General features: G+C 38.4%; 1 long non-coding RNA gene across 1 annotated transcript; it reads right to left on the bottom strand.

Moving 5' to 3' along the window:
- Nucleotides 1-3,120: 3,120 nt before the first annotated feature.
- On the bottom strand, nucleotides 3,121-19,897 carry LOC131971649 (uncharacterized). The gene is made up of 3 exons (XR_009394398.1): nucleotides 19,821-19,897; nucleotides 18,943-19,154; nucleotides 3,121-3,594 (listed from the first exon to the last, which is right to left on the bottom strand). It is a non-coding gene; the product is annotated as an uncharacterized LOC131971649 (long non-coding RNA).
- Nucleotides 19,898-21,137: the final 1,240 nt, after the last annotated feature.

The following is a 21,137-nucleotide window of genomic DNA, read 5'->3' as shown; positions in this document are numbered from 1 at the left end:
GAAGAGAATGCTCTGTCCCTAGAAAATTAACATTATTTACTAGCTTCAAGCAAGTACTTACAGATTTTTTTTCAGAATGTCTGTATGTGAGCACCAACATAACCAACATGTCTTACCCTGGTTTTACGACATCACTGAAGCTGGGACCATCACCTTTGGACCAGTAACTTTTCACAGAAACATTGCTGGATGCAGAAGAGAATGCTCTGTCCCTAGAAGATTAACATTATTTTCTAGCTTCAAGCAAGAGCTGAAATATTATTTTTTTTCACTATCTCTCTGTACGTGAGTACCAAAATAACCAACATGTCTTACCCTGGTTTTACGACATCACTGAAGCTGGGACAATCACCTTTGGACCAGTCACTTTTGAGGGAAACATCACTGGATGCAGAAGAGAATGCTCTGTCCCTAGAAGATTAACATTATTTTCTAGCTTCAAGCAAGAGCTGAAATATTTTTTTTTTTCACAATCTCTCTGTACGTGAGTACCAAAATAACCAACATGTCTTACCCTGGTTTTACGACATCACTGAAGCTGGGACCATCACCTTTGGACCAGTCACTTTTCAGGGAAACATCACTGGATGCAGAAGAGAATGCTCTATCCCTAGAAGATTAACATTATTTTCTAGCTTCAAGCAAGAGCTGAAATATTCTTTTTTTTCACAATCTCTCTGTACGTGAGTACCAAAATAACCAACATGTCTTACCCTGGTTTTACGACATCACTGAAGCTGGGACCATCACCTTTGGACCAGTCACTTTTCAGGGAAACATCACTGGATGCAGAAGAGAATGCTCTGTCCCTAGAAGATTAACATTATTTTCTAGCTTCAAGCAAGAGCTGAAATATTTTTTTTTTCACAATCTCTCTGTACGTGAGTACCAAAATAACCAACATGTCTTACCCTGGTTTTACGACATCACTGAAGCTGGGACCATCACCTTTGGACCAGTCACTTTTCAGGGAAAAATCACTGGATGCAGAAGAGAATGCTCTGTCCCAAGAAGATTAACATTATTTTCTAGCTTCAAGCAAGAGCTGAAATATTTTTTTTTTTCACAATTTCTCTGTACGTGAGTACCAAAATAACCAACATGTCTTACCCTGGTTTTACGACATCACTGAAGCTGGGACCATCACCTTTGGACCAGTCACTTTTCAGGGAAACATCACTGGATGCAGAAGAGAATGCTCTGTCCCTAGAAGATTAACATTATTTTCTAGCTTCAAGCAAGAGCTGAAATATTCTTTTTTTTCACAATCTCTCTGTACGTGAGTACCAAAATAACCAACATGTCTTACCCTGGTTTTACGACATCACTGAAGCTGGGACCATCACCTTTGGACCAGTCACTTTTCAGGGAAACATCACTGGATGCAGAAGAGAATGCTCTGTCCCTAGAAGATTAACATTATTTTCTAGCTTCAAGCAAGAGCTGAAATATTTTTTTTTTTTCACAATCTCTCTGTACGTGAGTACCAAAATAACCAACATGTCTTACCCTGGTTTTACGACATCACTGAAGCTGGGACCATCACCTTTGGACCAGTAACTTTTCACAGAAACATTGCTGGATGCAGAAGAGAATGCTCTGTCCCTAGAAGATTAACATTATTTTCTAGCTTCAAGCAAGAGCTGAAATATTAATTTTTTTCACAGTCTCTCTGTACGTGAGTACCAAAATAACCAACATGTCTTACCCTGGTTTTACGACATCACTGAAGCTGGGACCATCACCTTTGGACCAGTCACTTTTCAGGGAAACATCACTGGATGCAGAAGAGAATGCTCTGTCCCTAGAAGATTAACATTATTTCCTAGCTTCAAGCAAGAGCTTAAATATTTTTTTCTTTCACAATCTCTCTGTACGTGAGTACCAAAATAACCAACATGTCTTACCCTGGTTTTACGACATCACTGAAGCTGGGACCATCACCTTTGGACCAGTCACTTTTCAGGGAAACATCACTGGATGCAGAAGAGAATGCTCTGTACCTAAAAGATTAACATTATTTTCTAGCTTCAAGCAAGAGCTGAAATATTTTTTTTTTTTTCACAATCTCTCTGTACGTGAGTACCAAAATAACCAACATGTCTTACCCTGGTTTTACGACATCACTGAAGCTGGGACCATCACCTTTGGACCAGTCACTTTTCAGGGAAACATCACTGGATGCAGAAGAGAATGCTCTGTCCCTAGAAGATTAACATTCTTTTCTAGCTTCAAGCAAGAGCTGAAATATTTTTTTTTTTTCACAATTTCTCTGTATGTGAGTACCAAAATAACCAACATGTCTTACCCTGGTTTTACGACATCAATGAAGCTGGGACCATCACCTTTGGACCAGTCACTTTTGAGGGAAACATCACTGGATGCAGAAAAGAATGCTCTGTCCCTAGAAGATTAACATTATTTCCTAGCTTCAAGCAAGAGCTTAAATATTTTTTTCTTTCACAATCTCTCTGTACGTGAGTACCAAAATAACCAACATGTCTTACCCTGGTTTTACGACATCACTGAAGCTGGGACCATCACCTTTGGACCAGTCACTTTTCAGGGAAAAATCACTGGATGCAGAAGAGAATGCTCTGTCCCTAGAAGATTAACATTATTTTCTAGCTTCAAGCAAGAGCTGAAATATTTTTTTTTTCACAATTTCTCTGTATGTGAGTACCAAAATAACCAACATGTCTTACCCTGGTTTTACGACATCACTGAAGCTGGGACCATCACCTTTGGACCAGTCACTTTTGAGGGAAACATCACTGGATGCAGAAGAGAATGCTCTGTCCCTAGAAGATTAACATTATTTTCTAGCTTCAAGCAAGAGCTGAAATATTTTTTTTTTTTCACAATCTCTCTGTACGTGAGTACCAAAATAACCAACATGTCTTACCCTGGTTTTACGACATCACTGAAGCTGGGACCATCACCTTTGGACCAGTCACTTTTCAGGGAAACATCACTGGATGCAGAAGAGAATGCTCTGTCCCTAGAAGATTAACATTATTTTCTAGCTTCAAGCAAGAGCTGAAATATTTTTTTCTTTCACAATTTCTCTGTACGTGAGTACCAAAATAACCAACATGTCTTACCCTGGTTTTACGACATCACTGAAGCTGGGACCATCACCTTTGGACCAGTCACTTTTCAGGGAAACATCACTGGATGCAGAAGAGAATGCTCTGTCCCTAGAAGATTAACATTCTTTTCTAGCTTCAAGCAAGAGCTGAAATATTATTTTTTTTCACAATCTCTCTGTACGTGAGTACCAAAATAACCAACATGTCTTACCCTGGTTTTACGACATCATTGAAGCTGGGACCATCACCTTTGGACCAGTCACTTTTGAGGGAAACATCACTGGATGCAGAAGAGAATGCTCTGTCCCTAGAAGATTAACATTATTTTCTGGCTTCAAGCATGCACTGAAAGATTTTTTTTCCAGAATCTCTTTGTATGTGCACTGAAATAACCAACATGTCTTACCCTGGTTTTACGACATCATTGAAGCTGGGACCATCACCTTTGGACCAGTCACTTTTCAGGGAAACATCACTGGATGCAGAAGAGAATGCACTTATCCTAGAAAATTTCCTGCATTTTAGTTATTCTTTGTGCACTACATTATGATGTAAATGTCTTTGTGTAAGGAAAACATCAACACCAGGTCAACACCAGGTGGCAATTCAAAATATAATGGAATATAATGGATGGAAGGTTTTAACGCATTCTCATTACTTTCAAGTATGTATTCTTATCATTTTATATTTTTGCGAATACTGAGCGTATTCTTTCATTAAGTACAAAATTTTACTCATATGAATTGGGATAACCTATCCTTTCTTTCTTGGGCTTGATTAGGTTAATGTTCACCGCTGTAACAGCTTTTCAACCAAACAATGCAGTGTTTCCCACACATAGACCATTCTGTGGCGCACCGCCACAGATATGGAGACCGACCGCCACAAAATGATTCTGGTTTTTTTTTCCTCTCTAGGGGATTAAAAAAACTGTAACATCTGTAACGTTAGCCAACACACAGAAAACACCACATTCACATCAATAAATAAATGTTTTACAATGAACCGGGCCAGTCTCAGAGCTGTCAAGACTCTCCGGTAACGTTAAGGCATATTAAATGGGTTCCTTAAATGCCGTTAACGGGACGAGAGCAATCAAAGCGGCTGCTTCAAGCTAGCTACATCGAGGGTAGGTTCGCTTCCTGTTTTCAAAGTAAAAGCACAAATTCTAACGTTATAAAGGGCAACGGGCGTTTTATTTTTGTGAATGTAACCGGAAGTGCGTTGCTTGAGTAGCGCCGAATTCGTCCGAACAAAATTGTAAACAGCTGGTATTTAGACAAATTAACAACGCACTGGGGATCTAAATGGCTACTTTCTCACCTAAAAGGGTTTAAAATGATAATAAAGTGATATATTTAAAGAATTTAGGACTTTACAGCCCTAATATATGAGGGGATAGAGTAGACTACTATGCCCACAGTCAAATCAAAAAGAATAGACCACATTTTTTAAGTTATTATGAATATTATTATTGTTGTTGTTATCAGTAGGTTTTTTTTTTCACGGCAAAAACGGACTCGTTAAGAGGACAAGGAGCAGCAAGAGGAGGTATCAGTCTGAAACAAAGTTGAACAGTCAGATGGCTCGTAAATGTTAATTTATCTGAATGTTCTATAGGCATCAAACAGTGGTGCTCAGGGAGAAATAGAGGAGGACAGCAGACAAAATGCTCCTGTAAGACAGGCAGCTGCTGAAACAACAGGTGAGGTGGAAACAGAGAAGTTTAGACTTTAAATAAATGAAAAAAAAACGAGTGGGGAAAGTAGCCTATTTTAATTCTGATTTGTCTGTGGCTGTTTTTTTGCGGTTTCTCAAGCAAGACTATCCATAAATGGGCCTGAACCCAAGGAGGTCCCTTATGAAGAGCACTTGAGTTGTTTTTCAGGAAGCCAAGAAAAATTAGGTGTTCTGATAGGACATGAAGCTGCGCACTAAATAGGCTACAGAATCTGAATCAGGCTTTGTTCCTTAGTAGTGGGGCGGATTAGCTGAACAATCGTTCACTTTGTGATAAAAGCATGAAATTTGGTAGATGTGTTGGTGAATATGTTTCAAACAAATCTGGATATTGGGCCACCTCAAAAGCGCCCCCTAGTGGCCGTGGCAGGCATTTGTTATACAAATAAATCAATGATGAATAAAAACTGCCCTTTTAATAATACCAACTGGTGATGAATTGTATATTGTTGGAAAGCCTGATTAGTCACCTTTACAACGAGGTACAGCTTGTAAGGATCGTGCATTCATGGAATGAGCAACGGGGCTAAACGTGTGGGTAGCATCCCCCAAACATGTGCATCCCCTGTGGGGCGGATTAGCTCAATAAATCACAAGAATTGTTTATTTTGTGATAGAAGCACACAATTTGGTGGATGTGTTGGTGGATATGTTTCAAGCAAATCTGTATATTAGGCCATCGCAAATTCGCCCCCTAGTGGCCATAGCAGTCATTTTCTTAGTTAAAATTACAAAAAATATTTAAATTATTTCTTAAAATATTTAAAAAATGTAAACCAAATATACAAACGTAAATTAAAAAATGTAAATACACATATTAAATTAACAAAAATCCAGTTAGACACTCTTTCAGTTATTTTTCCTGCCCCACCACAATCGGGCTAGCCATCGAGCTAGCTAGCAAATGAGCTAGCTAGCAAAGGAACTAGCTAGCATTTGCTTCCTGGGACAAGCAGTGCAGTGGACTGTCCATCAAGGTATGTCTAAATATTTTATTTCACCTGTTATAACTATGAATAAAATATGCTATGAACATCATAAAGGCTAAAGAGAAAAACAATCATCATGGGCCTTGGCGGAAAAGTAAATTAGCAAGATAGCAAAAATAGGTACTTAAGCTAGCTAGTTAGCTTGGAACATGTATCAGTGGCTGTTGGGTGTGAAAGCTTAATAAGACACTGTTAAATGATGTCCTGTGGAATGTGGACATCCCTCTCTGCACACACACACACACACACACACACACTATATGTAATGTCTCCTTTGCCCATGTGGTTCTTTTTTTCTTTTTTTAAATGTATTTTATAACTCCATCACAGTTAGTCAGGCGGCTTAGGACCAGATTTGAGAAGAAAGGGGACACGCCGGACAAAAGCACCAAAATTTTTCCACATGCTCTCTATCACCAAAGGTTTCAACTTTTGGTAGGAGCCACTTCATCAAGATTGCAGATAGGAGATGGCAGCCATATAAGCCATAAGTCTATGAGAACCAATATATCTTCCAAGCCACTTAGAAGGTCAATCTTGGTGTCAAAATATACATTTTCTGGGTCAAAGAATCATTTAAAGCTATTGAGAATATCACTGGATGACTCACTGTAAATAATTTGTTGATCAAGATCTGACATGAGATGAAAGCGTACCCTTGATTTTTTTGAGCAGTGTACATGGCAGCTAATCCACACTCTCCCGTGAACATTGATTCCAAACAGTTTCAACTCAGGATACCCTGCTGCAGCACTTGAAGCGAGTTGCCCAGTCTGAGTGAAAATGAACATATCTGTTTGATCAAATAATCATCTAGCGATATTCTCAATAGCTTTAAATGATTCCTGGACCCAGAAAATGTATATTTTGACACCAAGATTGACCTTCTAAGTGGCTTGGAAGATATAGCATTTCTCATAGACTTTATATGGCTGCCATCACCACAATCTTGATGAAGTGGCTCCTACTAAAAATTGAAACCTATAATGATATGTAGATGTATGGTATGTGGAAAAAATGCGGTGCTCTTGTCCGGTGTGTCCCCTTTATTTGGCTAAGCCGCCTGACTAAGTCACACACCTCAGTACAAGGATTTTGCCAGAAAGAGTAACCTGCTACAAGTAACCCTAGTAGAATTTTTAAAATGTATGATTTTTTTCTCTGTCTAAATGTGTTTTGTTTTTATTGTTGCAAGTCATACAATATTGAAAATTATTTTTTCTTTTTAAGGAGCAACAGAAGAATACAAGCCAAAGAGGAGGCCGTAGCCTGTGAATGGGAATATCAAGACCTAATAAAATGTTATACAAAGTTAATGTTCTTTTCTATTAGACTGTAATAAAGCTTTTGTCACTTTAACATGTCTCTAAATTATATTTGTGGTGCTGAAAACATGAAACAGCAGCTGTAGGGTAGGCAAAGCATTCCTCGCCAGTAACCACCGGTGGCCATTTTTAAAAATGGCCGCTTTTAAATGGCCATTTTTAAAAATGGCCGCCACAGCCATCAGAATTTTTTTTGCGATGGCCTAATATCCAGATTCATTAAACATGTATTCAGCAATGAGTGTACCAAATTTGATGCTTTTATCACAAAATGAACGATTGTTCAGCTAATCCGCCCCACAGGGGATGCACATTTTTGGGGGGTGCTACCCACGTTTAGCCCCGTTGCTCATTCCATGAATGCACGATCCTTACAAGCTGTACCTCGTTGTAAAGGTGACTAATCAGGCTTTCCAACAATATACAATTCATCATCAGTTGGTATTATTAAAAGGGCAGTTTTTATTCATCATTGATTTATTTGTATAACAAATGCCTGCCACGGCCACTAGGGGGCGCTTTTGAGGTGGCCCAATATCCAGATTTGTTTGAAACATATTCACCAACACATCTACCAAATTTCATGCTTTTATCACAAAGTGAACGATTGTTGTAAAATATTGACCTAATCCGCCCCACTATAGGTAGTTTCTTTATTTTGTTTATTTTATTTGTGTTAATATATTTTATTTTTTACATTATTTTACCAAAACAGTTAGAACAGGTTATTGGTTGAGGTAGGTCTTAAGTTAATCATTTGAAATAAAAACCTCCAATTGAAGTTGTTTTGTGCAAATCATTCCTGTCACAGAATCTAAAGATTGAACTAGTTGGGGTGAGGAATGAAACCAGGCAGGGTTCTGGTAAAAATGTTTTTAGTTGTCTTCTCTTAAATAACTTACTTTTAAAGAATTAAGATTGAGCTGAAATGCTGTAGCTTTATAGTGTCTCAGCAGGTGACTCTGAAGAACAATAGAATCAGGTTTTTTCATGTGGCAGCTTCAGAAAGTGTTGAACACCGCCCGCTGCATCCACCCGATGACCGACTGCACCACACTGTGACACTCGATTCACCCACCGGTGTCAGTGGAGCACCACACATTGCTACCTGGTCTGTGGGAAACACTGCAATGCCAATATTCCATCTACTGTAGAGCCAAAAAATTAAACAATTATAACTAACTAATAACCTTACCTAAAGATAATCAATCAATTTTTACCTTTACCTGTAACAGAAGTTGATGAGTCATGTTTTTTATTCACATTTTAAACAAATTAACCTTTTAAAAAGTCATAGGGACAATTTGGCCAATGTGGTTGGGATATGTACCCACTTTAACTTATTTTATGTGATACTGGCCAATGTGATAAAATATCTTTTGGTGCTGACTTTTAAGTTTGGTCAATATCACCTCTGAAATCTAAAAAAAAGTTACTGTATATATCATTGAAAAATAGACCACCTAATATGATGTAAGGCTGCATAGTGGAGCGGCTAAGTGCTAATTTTTGCCAGAATCTTTCAGTTTATGATACAAGCGTGAAAATTGGTATGAACACTCTCCATGGGTCACTTAACAAGAAAATTGTCCGAGACATTTGAAATTTTAAGATAGCTGCCATTTTTTAAGATGGCCGACACCTAAGTGGAGCAGCTAAGTGATATAATGGTTTATTTGGTGATACAAGCACAAAAATTGGCATGAGCAGTCTCTGCTGGTCACTTGACAATAACCCACCCACAGTTACTTGAAATTCCAAGATGGCGGCCATTTTTCAAGATGGCCGACACCTTAGTGGAGCAATTGAATGATATAATGGTTTATTTGGTGATACAATCATAAAAATTGGCCTGAGCAGTCTCCATGGGTCACTTAACAAGAAAATTGTCAGACATTTGAAAGTGTAAGATGGCGGCCATTTTTCAAGATGGCCGACACCTTAGTGGAGCAATTAAATTATATAATGGTTTATTTGGTGATACAAGCATAGAAATTGGCATGAGCAGTATCTGTGGGTCACTTCACAATAACCCACCCACAGTTACTTGAAATTCCAAGATGGCGGCCATTTTTCAAGATGGCCGACACCTTAGTGGAGCAATTGAATGATATAATGGTTTATTTGGTGATACAATCATAAAAATTGGCCTGAGCAGTCTCCATGGGTCACTTAACAAGAAAATTGTCAGACATTTGAAAGTGTATGATGGCGGCCATTTTTCAAGATGGCCGACACCTTAGTGGAGCAATTGAATGATATAATGGTTTATTTGGTGATACAATCATAAAAATTGGCCTGAGCAGTCTCCATGGGTCACTTAACAAGAAAATTGTCTGAGACATTTGAAAGTGTAAGATGGCGGCCATTTTTCAAGATGGCCGACACCTTAGTGGAGCAATTAAATTAAATATAATGGTTTATTTGGTGATACAAGCATAAAAATTGGCATGAGCAGTATCTGTGGGTCACTTCACAATAACCCACCCACAGTTACTTGAAATTCCAAGATGGCGGCCATTTTCAAGATGGCCGACACCTTAGTGGAGCAATTGAATGATATAATGGTTTATTTGGTGATACAAGCATAAAAATTGGCATGAGCAGTATCTGTAGGTCACTTGACAATAAGCAACGCACAGTTACTTGAAATTCCAAGATAGCGGCCATTTTACAAGATGGCCAACACCTTAGTGGAGCAGTTAAGTGATACAATGGTTTATTGGGTCATATACGCATAAAAACTGGCATGAGCAGTATCTGTGGGTCACTTGACAATAAGCCAGCCACAGCTACTTGAAATTTCAAGGCGGCAATTTTTTTTTCAGGATGACTGCCGCCTGCCATGTGGGCCTTTAAATTACAATAGGCCACCCACAGTTACTTGGGTTGACAAAAAAACACTCCCAGCCACTTGAAATTTCTATTTTCAAGATGGCTGCCCCCTGGATCCTCAAAAGATAAATTTTCTCATAGAAATGTATTGGGTTTTAGATTATTCTGGAAAACAAGTTTTAACACATCATAATACAGTTGTTTTGATTTGTTGATCATGGACAGATTAGACACGAGTGAGTATCTGCACTACCAGGGCACACTGGTGATATATGACTGCTGTTAAACTCAGAGTGGGGTTCAGTGTCAGCCAATTGTAAAGTTAGTCAAAGAAGAGACGACAACTCTCTGAGTAGTTTTAGTTAACCGGGTGGTGTACAGATTGTACAGGGTAAAAATGGCATCGGATGAACAATTGGACTAAGTGTAGGGTTAAGGCATGAACTTAGTTGTATCCCATACATCAAAGTGCTTATTAAAAAGTGGTAAAAGGCTAAACCCTCGGCTTCTGCCTATGAATTTGCTGCAGACATTGCAGAAGCCATCATAACAGTTGAGAAAACAAACAGCAGGACACCAAGATCATACTGGTTATGATACCATTGCCACAAATGTTCCATAATTTCATAAAATAAATGCTCTGCCTATCTTACGTAGTCCAACCCGACTAGATGAAGGTGATGGCATAGAAAGCACATTGACAAGAAACAGAACAAAATATCATTCAAGCTGTAAACTTATGTTCAACAACACACAGCTGGAAAGGGCACAAAAAAAGGCATCCACTGCTCTGAGTTTAACAGCAGTCATATATCACCAGTGTGCCCTGGTAGTGCAGATACTCACTCGTGTCTAATCTGTCCATGATCAACAAATCAAAACAACTGTATTATGATGTGTTAAAACTTGTTTTCCAGAATAATCTAAACCCAATACATTTCTATGAGAAAATGTATCTTTTGAGGATCCAGGGGGCAGCCATCTTGAAAATAGAAATTTCAAGTGGCTGGGAGTGTTTTTTTGTCAACCCAAGTAACTGTGGGTGGCCTATTGTAATTTAAAGGCCCACATGGCAGGCGGCAGTCATCCTGAAAAAAAAATTGCCGCCTTGAAATTTCAAGTAGCTGTGGCTGGCTTATTGTCAAGTGACCCACAGATACTGCTCATGCCAGTTTTTATGCGTATATGACCCAATAAACCATTGTATCACTTAACTGCTCCACTAAGGTGTCGGCCATCTTGAAAAATGGCCGCTATCTTGGAATTTCAAGTAACTGTGCGTTGCTTATTGTCAAGTGACCTACAAATACTGCTCATGCCAATTTTTATGCTTGTATCACCAAATAAACCATTATAGCATTCAATTGCTCCAGTAAGGTGTCGGCCATCTTGAAAATGGCCGCCATCTTGGAATTTCAAGTAACTGTGGGTGGGTTATTGTGAAGTGACCCACAGATACTGCTCATGCCAATTTTTATGCTTGTATCACCAAATAAACCATTATATAATTTAATTGCTCCACTAAGGTAGCACCGGCAGCAGCACCGGCAGCAGCACAGGCAGCAGCCACCATCCCTCAGGCCCAGGCATCTAGCCACCAGGCCCAGGCCCAGGCATCAGCAGCCAATATCCACCAGGCCCAGGCATCTAGCCCCCAGGCCCAGGCATCAGCAGCCACCATCCACCAGGCCCAGGCATCTAGCCCCCAGGCCCAGGCATCAGCAGCCACCATCCACCAGGCCCAGGCTCAGGCATCAGCAGCCACCATCCACCAGGCCCAGGCTCAGGCATCAGCAGCCACCATCCACCAGGCCCAGGCAGCAGTAGCCACCATCCACCAGGCCCAGGCTCAGGCAGCAGCCAATATCCACCAGGCCCAGGCATCTAGCCACCAGGCCCAGGCCCAGGCCAGGCATCAGCAGCCACCATCCACCAGGCCCAGGCATCAGCAGCCACCATCCACCAGGCCCAGGCATCAGCAGCCACCATCCACCAGGCCCAGGCAGCAGTAGCCACCATCCACCAGGCCCAGGCATCAGCAGCCACCAGGCCCAGGCCCAGGCATCAGCAGCCACCATCCACCAGGCCCAGGCATCAGCAGCCACCATCCACCAGGCCCAGGCTCAGGCATCAGCAGCCACCATCCACCAGGCCCAGGCATCAGCAGCCACCATCCACCAGGCCCAGGCTCAGGCATCAGCAGCCACCATCCACCATCCACCAGGCCCAGGCAGCAGTAGCCACCATCCACCAGGCCCAGGCCCAGGCAGCAGCAGCCACCATCCACCAGGCCCAGGCCCAGGCATCAGCAGCCACCATCCACCAGGCCAAGGCAGCAGTAGCCACCATCCACCAGGCCCAGTATATCAGGCAACCACCAGGAATAAGGCTATCTTTAGCTCAGCCTCAAGCCTGCTCCAAGCTACCAAGTCACCAAACAGGACAAGGCTACTACACTAGTAGCTGCTGCAGTGGAAGGTTTGATTTTCTAGTATTTTAGGTGCTTACTTATCTTTATTCTTCTCTTTATTCCTTATTTAAATCATTTAAAATGCCACCTAAGAAAAGTGAAGAAGACCTCATTTCTCTCTCATTTGTTCGTGAGCTTTTGGACCAGCAAAAGTCCTACTACAAAGACCTTATCCTGCAACAAGAGAACAGTTTCAAGGGTTTTGTGCAAATGATTAATGATTCAAGCAATAAGCGTTATGATGATTTGTCTAGAGAAATGCAGGAGGTCAAAAGGAGCCTTGAATACTCTCAAAGGGAAGTGGATGAGTTGATGGCCACTCTCAAATCTGTGACAACTGGTGCTATTAAAAATCTCCAATCCAACATTGAGGCTCTTCAAGCTGATAACAAACACTGGTTGGCCAAAGTCGAGCATCTAGAAAATCAGTCTAGAAGAAACAATATTGTCATTGACGGTATCCCAGAATCACCTGACGAAAATTGGGCTGACTCTGAAAAGATATTTAGAGAAATTTTAAGTGAAAAAATGAAAATGGATCAAAAACATATAGAAATAGAAAGAGCACACCATATTGGAAAGCCATCGACCGTTGATGAGGCCAGAAGGCCAAGATCAATGATAGTGAAGTTATTCAGGCACAAAGACAGACAGGCAATCCTTTCTAAAGCCAACTATCTAAAGGGTACCAACATTTATATGAATGAAGACTTCACGGATGCTGTGCGCCAAAAGCGCAAAGAACTGTTACCGGAGATGAGAGCTGCAAGAGCAAGGGGAAAATGATATATATGATATCTGAAATATGATAGACTCATTGTGCAACCCAGGAGAGAACAGCAGAATAGTTCTAGCAAGTAGAATGGAGTATTAATGTCACCCAAGACTTTTGTAAACCACGTATCCATTTGCTTCAGATAGTTTATGTCTGCACAACCCCAGTGTCTATTCGTTGAAAGGGATCTTAGCTCATGTTATGCCCAGTCCAATGCACCAATTAATGATTTTTATTCACTGCAACAAAGTGATGACAAGATCTACAATACTTCATTTAATCCTGATTTATTTTTGTCTTTAAATAATATATCCACAAATGATGATTTGTATGGTTTTGCTCATTGTCCATCCTCATGTGAGTATTTTTCTGAAATTAATTTTAATTATTTTATTTCAAAATACAGTGAGTCCATCATCTTTTCTACTCTACGTCTAAATATAAGAAGTCTCTCTAAAAACTATGACAATTTCTATCATTATCTTTCATCATTGAACCATGTTTTCTCAATTATTGCATTAACTGAAACATGGCTTACAGAGGATATTAGCTCACTATTTAAAATAGCTGACTATACAGTCACACATAGATGTAGAGGAGGTAGAGGTGGTGGAGTTTCTCTCTATGTCCAAAAGGGTTTTGATTTCAAATAAAGGGAAGATCTTGAAGTGAAGTTTCAAGAATGTAACAGTGAAGTTGTTTTTCTAGAGGTTCAAATTGTTGTTCAGAATCTGAAAAAAAGAGTGATAGTAGGTTGTATATATCGCCCTCCAAATACTGATATCAACAAATTCAAAGAAGGTTTATTAGATGTGTTAGAACATGTTGATAATGAGAGGAAACCATGTTATTTACTAGGGGATTTTAATATCAACCTTCTAAATGAGGAAATCAAACATCACATTTCTGACCTCACAAACATACTGTCCTCCTATTACTTTTATCCTCTAATTAACAAGCCCACAAGAATAACTAGTAAATCCTCTACATTGATAGATAATATTTTTACGAATGAATTTTTTAATGTTATAAAATCTGGTATTCTTTATACGGATATCTCAGATCATATGCCTGTTTTTCAACTTTCTGTTTTGCACGGTAAATCAAGTATGTCCGAACCAAAGAGGTCTTTATTTCGAAGGTTCAATGACAAGAATATTAATATTTTCAGAGAGATGTTGGCAAAATTATCTTGGGAAGCCGTATATGAGGCGTTGAATGTTAACACAGCTTATGATTCTTTTTTTACCAAGTTCTACTCTGTTTTTGACCAATGTTTTCCTCTGATAAATAACAGTATCAAAAAAAACGCAAGCCTGAATAAACCATGGTTTACTACTGAACTTAGGAAATCTGCTCTGAAGAAAAATAAATTATATAAAAAATATCTTCAAAGTCCTACTCCTTTAAATTATGCTATGTACAAATCATTTAGGAATAAATACAACCATCTTGTTAGAAATACTAAACGGGAATATTATAGTGACCAATTTAACAGCTCTAAAAATAACATTAAATCTACATGGGACACTCTGAAAAAATTGCTCAATATGAGACATGCTTCTTCGCCATCCCCGTCTGAATTTCAGGATGGCCAAGTAAAGATTACAGAGCCATCCCAAATTGCAAATCAATTTAATGACTTCTTTGTTAATGTGGGACCACATCTTGCAAATAATATTGGCAGTGTTTTTGGTTCTCCCACTGATTATATAAGTAAAGAGTATGCTTCCCTAAATGTAAATGTTTTTGAGCCTGCAAAGTCTTCAGAAGTTATTTATATTATCATGAGTCTTCAAAATTCTTCTCCTGGCCATGATGAAATTCCAGCCTCTTTGATCAAAAAAGTAGCTGCTTTAATTATTGAGCCCTTAACATTCATTTTTTCCATGTCCCTTGAATCAGGTACTATCCCTCAAGCCTTCAAAATTGCCAAAGTTATTCCGCTCTTTAAATCTGATGATCCATCTGTATTTTCAAACTATCGTCCTATATCAATACTTCCTTGTTTTTCTAAAATTCTTGAAAAGCTAGTATACAGTAGAATCATGAAACACCTAGATATTAATAATATTTTGTTCAAACATCAATATGGGTTCAGAAAAAAATATTCTACATATATGGCTCTTTTACATCTCAGAGAAAACATTACGGCTGCTCTGGAGAAAAATGAATACACCTTAGGCATTTTTTTAGATTTATCAAAGGCTTTTGATACGGTGAATCATGAAATTTTGCTATCAAAAATGTTATGTTACGGTTTCAAAAAATTGGTTTTACAATGGGTAGAAAATTACTTAAATAGAAGAGAGCAATTTGTTGTTTTTAATGGTAATCGATCACAGAAGACTGTACTAAAATGTGGTGTCCCACAAGGGTCCATTTTAGGACCTTTGTTGTTTTTGATATATGTTAATGATCTTGCCAACGCTTCAAGTTTATTGTCACCTATAGTATTCGCTGATGACACAAATCTCTTTGTCACTGACAAGAACTTTGATTCCGTTATTGTTAAAGCAAATGCTGGACTCATCCATTTTTCTTATTGGTTCAAGTTAAATAAGTTATCAATCAATGTCAAGAAATCTAACATTATTATTTTTAGAAATAAGAACAAGATTTATGCAGAGAGAGCCAAAATATATATCAATGACAGTGCACTTGCACAAGTTTCATCAGTAAAATTCTTAGGTGTCTACATTGATGAAAAACTCTGTTTTAAGAATCATTGTGAACTTGTCTGTAAAAAGGTCTCAAAATCGTTGGGCATTATAAAAAGGGTTAAAAACCATTTGAAAAAGAGCACACTTCTAACATTGTATTACAGTTTAATTTATCCTTACATATCTTACTGTAATATAATTTGGGCGAGCACTTACCATTCTTATTTACAGGCAATTCATAGATTTCAGAAATCCTTTGTAAGAATTGCCACTAACTCTTCTTATTTAGCCCCAACTAAACCATTATTTAAACAATTGCAACTACTTACAATTTATGAGGTCAATAAGTATCAAACAGGGGTTCTTATGTAGAAAGTAATTTGCCTTCCTGCATCTTTACCTAACTTTTTTCATAGTTACTTTGAGTTTAATTCTCATTATCATGCACATCTTACAAGAAGAAAGAATGATTTACATATTCCTTTCTGTAGGACCTCTGTTGCCAAATTCTCATTTGTTTATCAAGGTGCAGTGCTGTGGAATGACATAAAACATCTAACAGAATCATGTTCCTCTTTAAATACTTTTAAGACCAAGCTCAAAAAATCCCTATAGATGTTTTACATCTTTGTATTTGTTTTGTTTGTATTTTGTTTGTATTTTTTTATTTTCATCTAGCTATGTCATTTACGTAAAGTATAGTTATTTATAGGTATAAGAGGGAGGGTCGCGTATAAGCCCTTTGGGCTTTTTGATCTTTCCTGCATTTTCTTTTACTGTTTCTTGTACTGTTATTTCCTAACAATTGTATGTTTTTTAAGTGCAAACAACAATAAAAAAAAAATAAGGTGTCGGCCATCTTGAAAAATGGCCGCCATCTTACACTTTCAAATGTCTCGGACAATTTTCTTGTTAAGTGACCCATGGAGACTGCTGAGCCCAATTTTTATGCTTGTATCACCAAATAAACCATTATATCATTCAATTGCTCCACTAAGGTGTCGGCCATCTTGAAAAATGGCCGCCATCTTGGAATTTCAAGTAACTGTGGGTGGGTTATTGTCAAGTGACCAACAGAGACTGCTCATGCCAATTTGTATGCTTGTATCACCAAATAAACCATTATATCACTTAACTGCTCCACTTAGGTGTCGGCCATCTTGAAAAATGGCCGCCATCTTAAAATTTTAAATGTCTCGGACAATTTTCTTGTCAAGTGACCCATGGAGAGTGTTCATGCCAATTCTCACGCTTGTATCATAAACTGAAAGATTATATCACTTAGCCGCTCCACTAGCAGTCATGTACTTTTCCTAAGTATTGTTTGTATTCCTCCTTGCAAACATATATAAGCTAACATTAGCTACAAGATCTGTAATGTAATGTAACCACCTAATAAAACCAATGCTAAAGTTATTAGAGAAACATTTACTTTTTGTTGCACACAGAACAAGAACACTGCTCTCATACACATCCAGCAGCCTTGACACCCAACTTAAATGGACTCTATTGCCCTTTATATTCGCCAACAAACAACAAACGTAAATATGTGTTGCAATAAGATGCTTGTTCAAACAATCTTTATTGCTATTTTCTGGGTGAAGACGGTCTATCTGGGTAGGCACATGAGAAAAACAAGTATGATTTTGATCCAAATATTATATGAAAAAGTTTGCAAAACTCCTCCCCCGAACGATCCTCGTCCTATCATACCATAGCAACAGTTACTAAGAGAAGAAGGTCCGTCAAGCGTTGAGCTCTGTGCAACATGGTTAAACGGTGTGTATACGGGATTCGTAAATCTGACGCCCTGTACCCTAAGAGTTTAGCTGGAGGAGTCGTTTTTTTCCCCCTTTTCCAAAACTCAAAAAACCAGGTCCAAATCCAAGCCAAGTTAAGTTGCTAGCTAGCAAACATGAGCTAACTAACAATTGTCTAGCTGTTAGATGAGGCAACCCAAACTGGATTTAACAGTTATGGTTCCTGTCAACTAGTATTCTTATCACTACTAGTGCAGAACTAGTCCAACAAACTTATGTTAGTGACACCATCTGTAAAATAAGCATGCTAAGCTAGCTAGCAATGTTGCTAGGAGCCCCACATAATACTGTGCTGTATAGTGCTAATGGATCGGTCACTTAAATCTTGCTGTAAAACAATGGGGGCTGCTGATCTTTTCGGGGAAATTGGATGTTTCTGGGTAAGCCAAATAAATGTCACTGTTATCAACCATCGTTATCAATACACCTGGTCTGGTTCCAAATTTATTCAGTCCTTCACAATAAGTCACAGTACAGTACACACAGATGTAGCCCATTGCACATGCTAACGTTACATCAGTCTGTACTATGGATGATTTACAATCTTGGCACCAGTGACATTTATTTTACATGTTTTCTACAGTGTAGCCTACAGATGAGGTGTTTGAAACAATCGTTACATAACGTTGGCAATTATAGAGATTTTTTGGACTGTGCTAACGTTCCAAAACTATCAACCTCTGTAGCACCAGTGCTATAAGCAAAAAAAGTTAATGTACAGCCCTGAAATCTATATCAATGTTGAACATAACGTTTAACAGGCCATTATGAACCTATTTTATTTTAATCTTTGTGCATTTTGTGAATGGGCAGCCTACCTCTCGGAGGTATTACTCCGAAAACACTCGCTAATACATCGCAGTCCGCTCCATGATTGCTGATGGTCCTGGAAACTTGACGGACGTAGCAACAGTAACTAGGGTGCGGAGCTTTTGTGAACAGTCAATTCTGTCCTCCAAAATACAGGCTGGGACATGTCTCTACCGTCCATTTGAAGACCAGCGCCATTGATTTCAATGGAATTACAGCTATCACCAGATCCGCACACACCGGTGACAAGGAAAATCATTTGGAGGTGAAATTAATTTCTGACCTTACTTAGACCTTATCACTTTGTCAACAATAGTCAATTCAGTATGCGTGCATGCATGCATCAAGTGTTTGATATGATTTGATGTCCACACACTTTGTAAGTTGGGACTGACCCAAAAAAAATTTTAAACTTCAACTTACTTGTCAAATGATGTGACATCACTCTGAGACATGTTGGTTTTAGAGGCCCTTTCATGAGGCTGAATACTGTAGTGGTGTCATTTTGCATTATTTCCAGCTCCTTGTCCTTTTCACCGGGTTATAGTTGAAGCAGAGGGTCTGTGTCCAGTGTTGGTGTCAGGTTGGGAATGTATCAAAAAGGACTCTCAGAGTAGAACCAGAGTACAATTTCCCTGCAAAACAAATAAAATAATAATTCAGTTCCTCTGGCTTACATATTAACAAAACACGATCAAAGTCTAAAGAGTAACATTTCATGCAGGCCCCCCAGGATTCCATGGTAGAAAATCTCAAATTCCACGGTAGAGTTTTTTAAGTTCCACGGTGGACTTTGAGACTAGTTTCTTTGCAAAAATCTTAATATTTTCGTGATTAACAAAACGCGATCAATGTCGAAAGAGTAAGTTATGACTTTCTCCGAAGTTATTGAAGTGGTTTGTGATCAGTAGCATCAATATGACTGTACAAATGTGGACATTATTGTATAGCTTTAACATCAATGATGACAATGTATAAATCAAGCTAGTCTAAATTAAATTTAGTAAGGAAGGCTAAAACTCTGGACCTTCCTCCCAATAATTACTAAACTTATTTATTTATAAATGTTTGGAAATAAGCAAATACACATGAGAAATAAGCATCAAAGGTAAACATAAAGGAAAGTGAGCACATTCTCTCACAGCACTACCAAAATGTCCCGTTGGAGGCCTCAGGCCACACACGCAGTTTGTCCTTTTTTATATGTGAATACTGTATTATATACAGTCGATGTGTATAACACGTCGGCCGACATGATAGACAGTTACTAAATACACAACCACAGACTGCATCAATCTTACCAGTTCACTTGAAAATCCTTCAGTTCTCCAATTGGTTGCATTCCTACACAGTTTTCTGTGATACGGTGTTGAAAGTGAGTAGTAAATGTCGCCCACCCTGCAGCAGTTGACAGTTACTCTTTTACTTTCGTTTTCAAGCAGCACCTTATCTCCCTCCATCCTCAGTGCTACTGCAGCTTACTCGATTATTATAAAAGGAAATTAGGCATAATGCATATGATATACGGGTTCTGTACATCAGTTTCACTTGTTTCCAATTAATTAATGTCTGTTTATTATATTATTTTATTCTGTGAAGAAGTTTGTAACTGTTTAAGCATCTTTAACTCTCTACCAATCACAAGCTGTGTAACTGGGAGGTGCACTCTGCAGCTGAGCCAATAAGACTCACTACATGGCGGATCCCTGATCTTCAAGCATGTTTGGCAGTGATTGTTCTGTGTCCACAGCATTTAGAAATCTGCTGCAGAGAAGCAGGCATTTATTCAAAGACGAAATCATCATTTATCATCAAAACTCCGGAGCTATTTTAGCGTGCTGCCACGATCCCAATTTTTTTTTTTAAATGATTGGACCCAATAAAAACAAAGTGAAACCGTATTTGTTTACTGATTACAATAAATATTTTTTAATAGACGTTTTTAAGAAAAGAAAAAAACCGAATGAAATATTAAAAATTGATTGGTTGATAGAATATGATTTTAATTTAATTCTAAATTATTGATCTTCTAACTACATTCTTGTGTGACCTCATCACATACACATACACATTTAATTATCCTGTTTACTTTTTTTTCCTGTTTACTTTTTTTTACTTTTTTATTGAAACGTAAATGTATAAATTACTTGCTAGTACCTTACAGTATTGTAGTATACACATTTTGACAGTGGAACAAATAATGGGGGGAAACCAGCAAAGACAGATTAATCTATTTTTAGCTTTTTAACTTTTAAATATTTTTTATTAATTCTTTTTAAATGTAGTGTTTTTCAATGGCTGGGCGAGGCTGGGTTGTTGACTGGGATGAAGATTCACCTTTCAACCTCAGAGAAAATATGTGAAAATGTGTAGTGTGGAAAACTACCAAGAATAATCAAGACATTGATTACTGACTACATTCTGGACACTGAATAAATAAGAAAACTGCCTGTAGTTGTTTTTCCTCACTTTGTCATCAAGTTGAGGTATTGTATAATTTAATACAGCGCAACTTTCTCACTTTGTTTTTATTTTATTCATCAGGATAATGGTACAGGGATCTTTCTCATGTCTGATCTTAAGTTGGGATGGAAACATTCATTCTGTCGGACGGTTAG

This window comes from Centropristis striata, chromosome 5 (assembly GCF_030273125.1).
Source record: "Centropristis striata isolate RG_2023a ecotype Rhode Island chromosome 5, C.striata_1.0, whole genome shotgun sequence".
Classification (NCBI taxonomy): domain Eukaryota; kingdom Metazoa; phylum Chordata; class Actinopteri; order Perciformes; family Serranidae; genus Centropristis; species Centropristis striata.
Note: the sequence above shows the minus strand (reverse complement) of the source record. Positions and strands in the feature narration are given on the sequence as shown.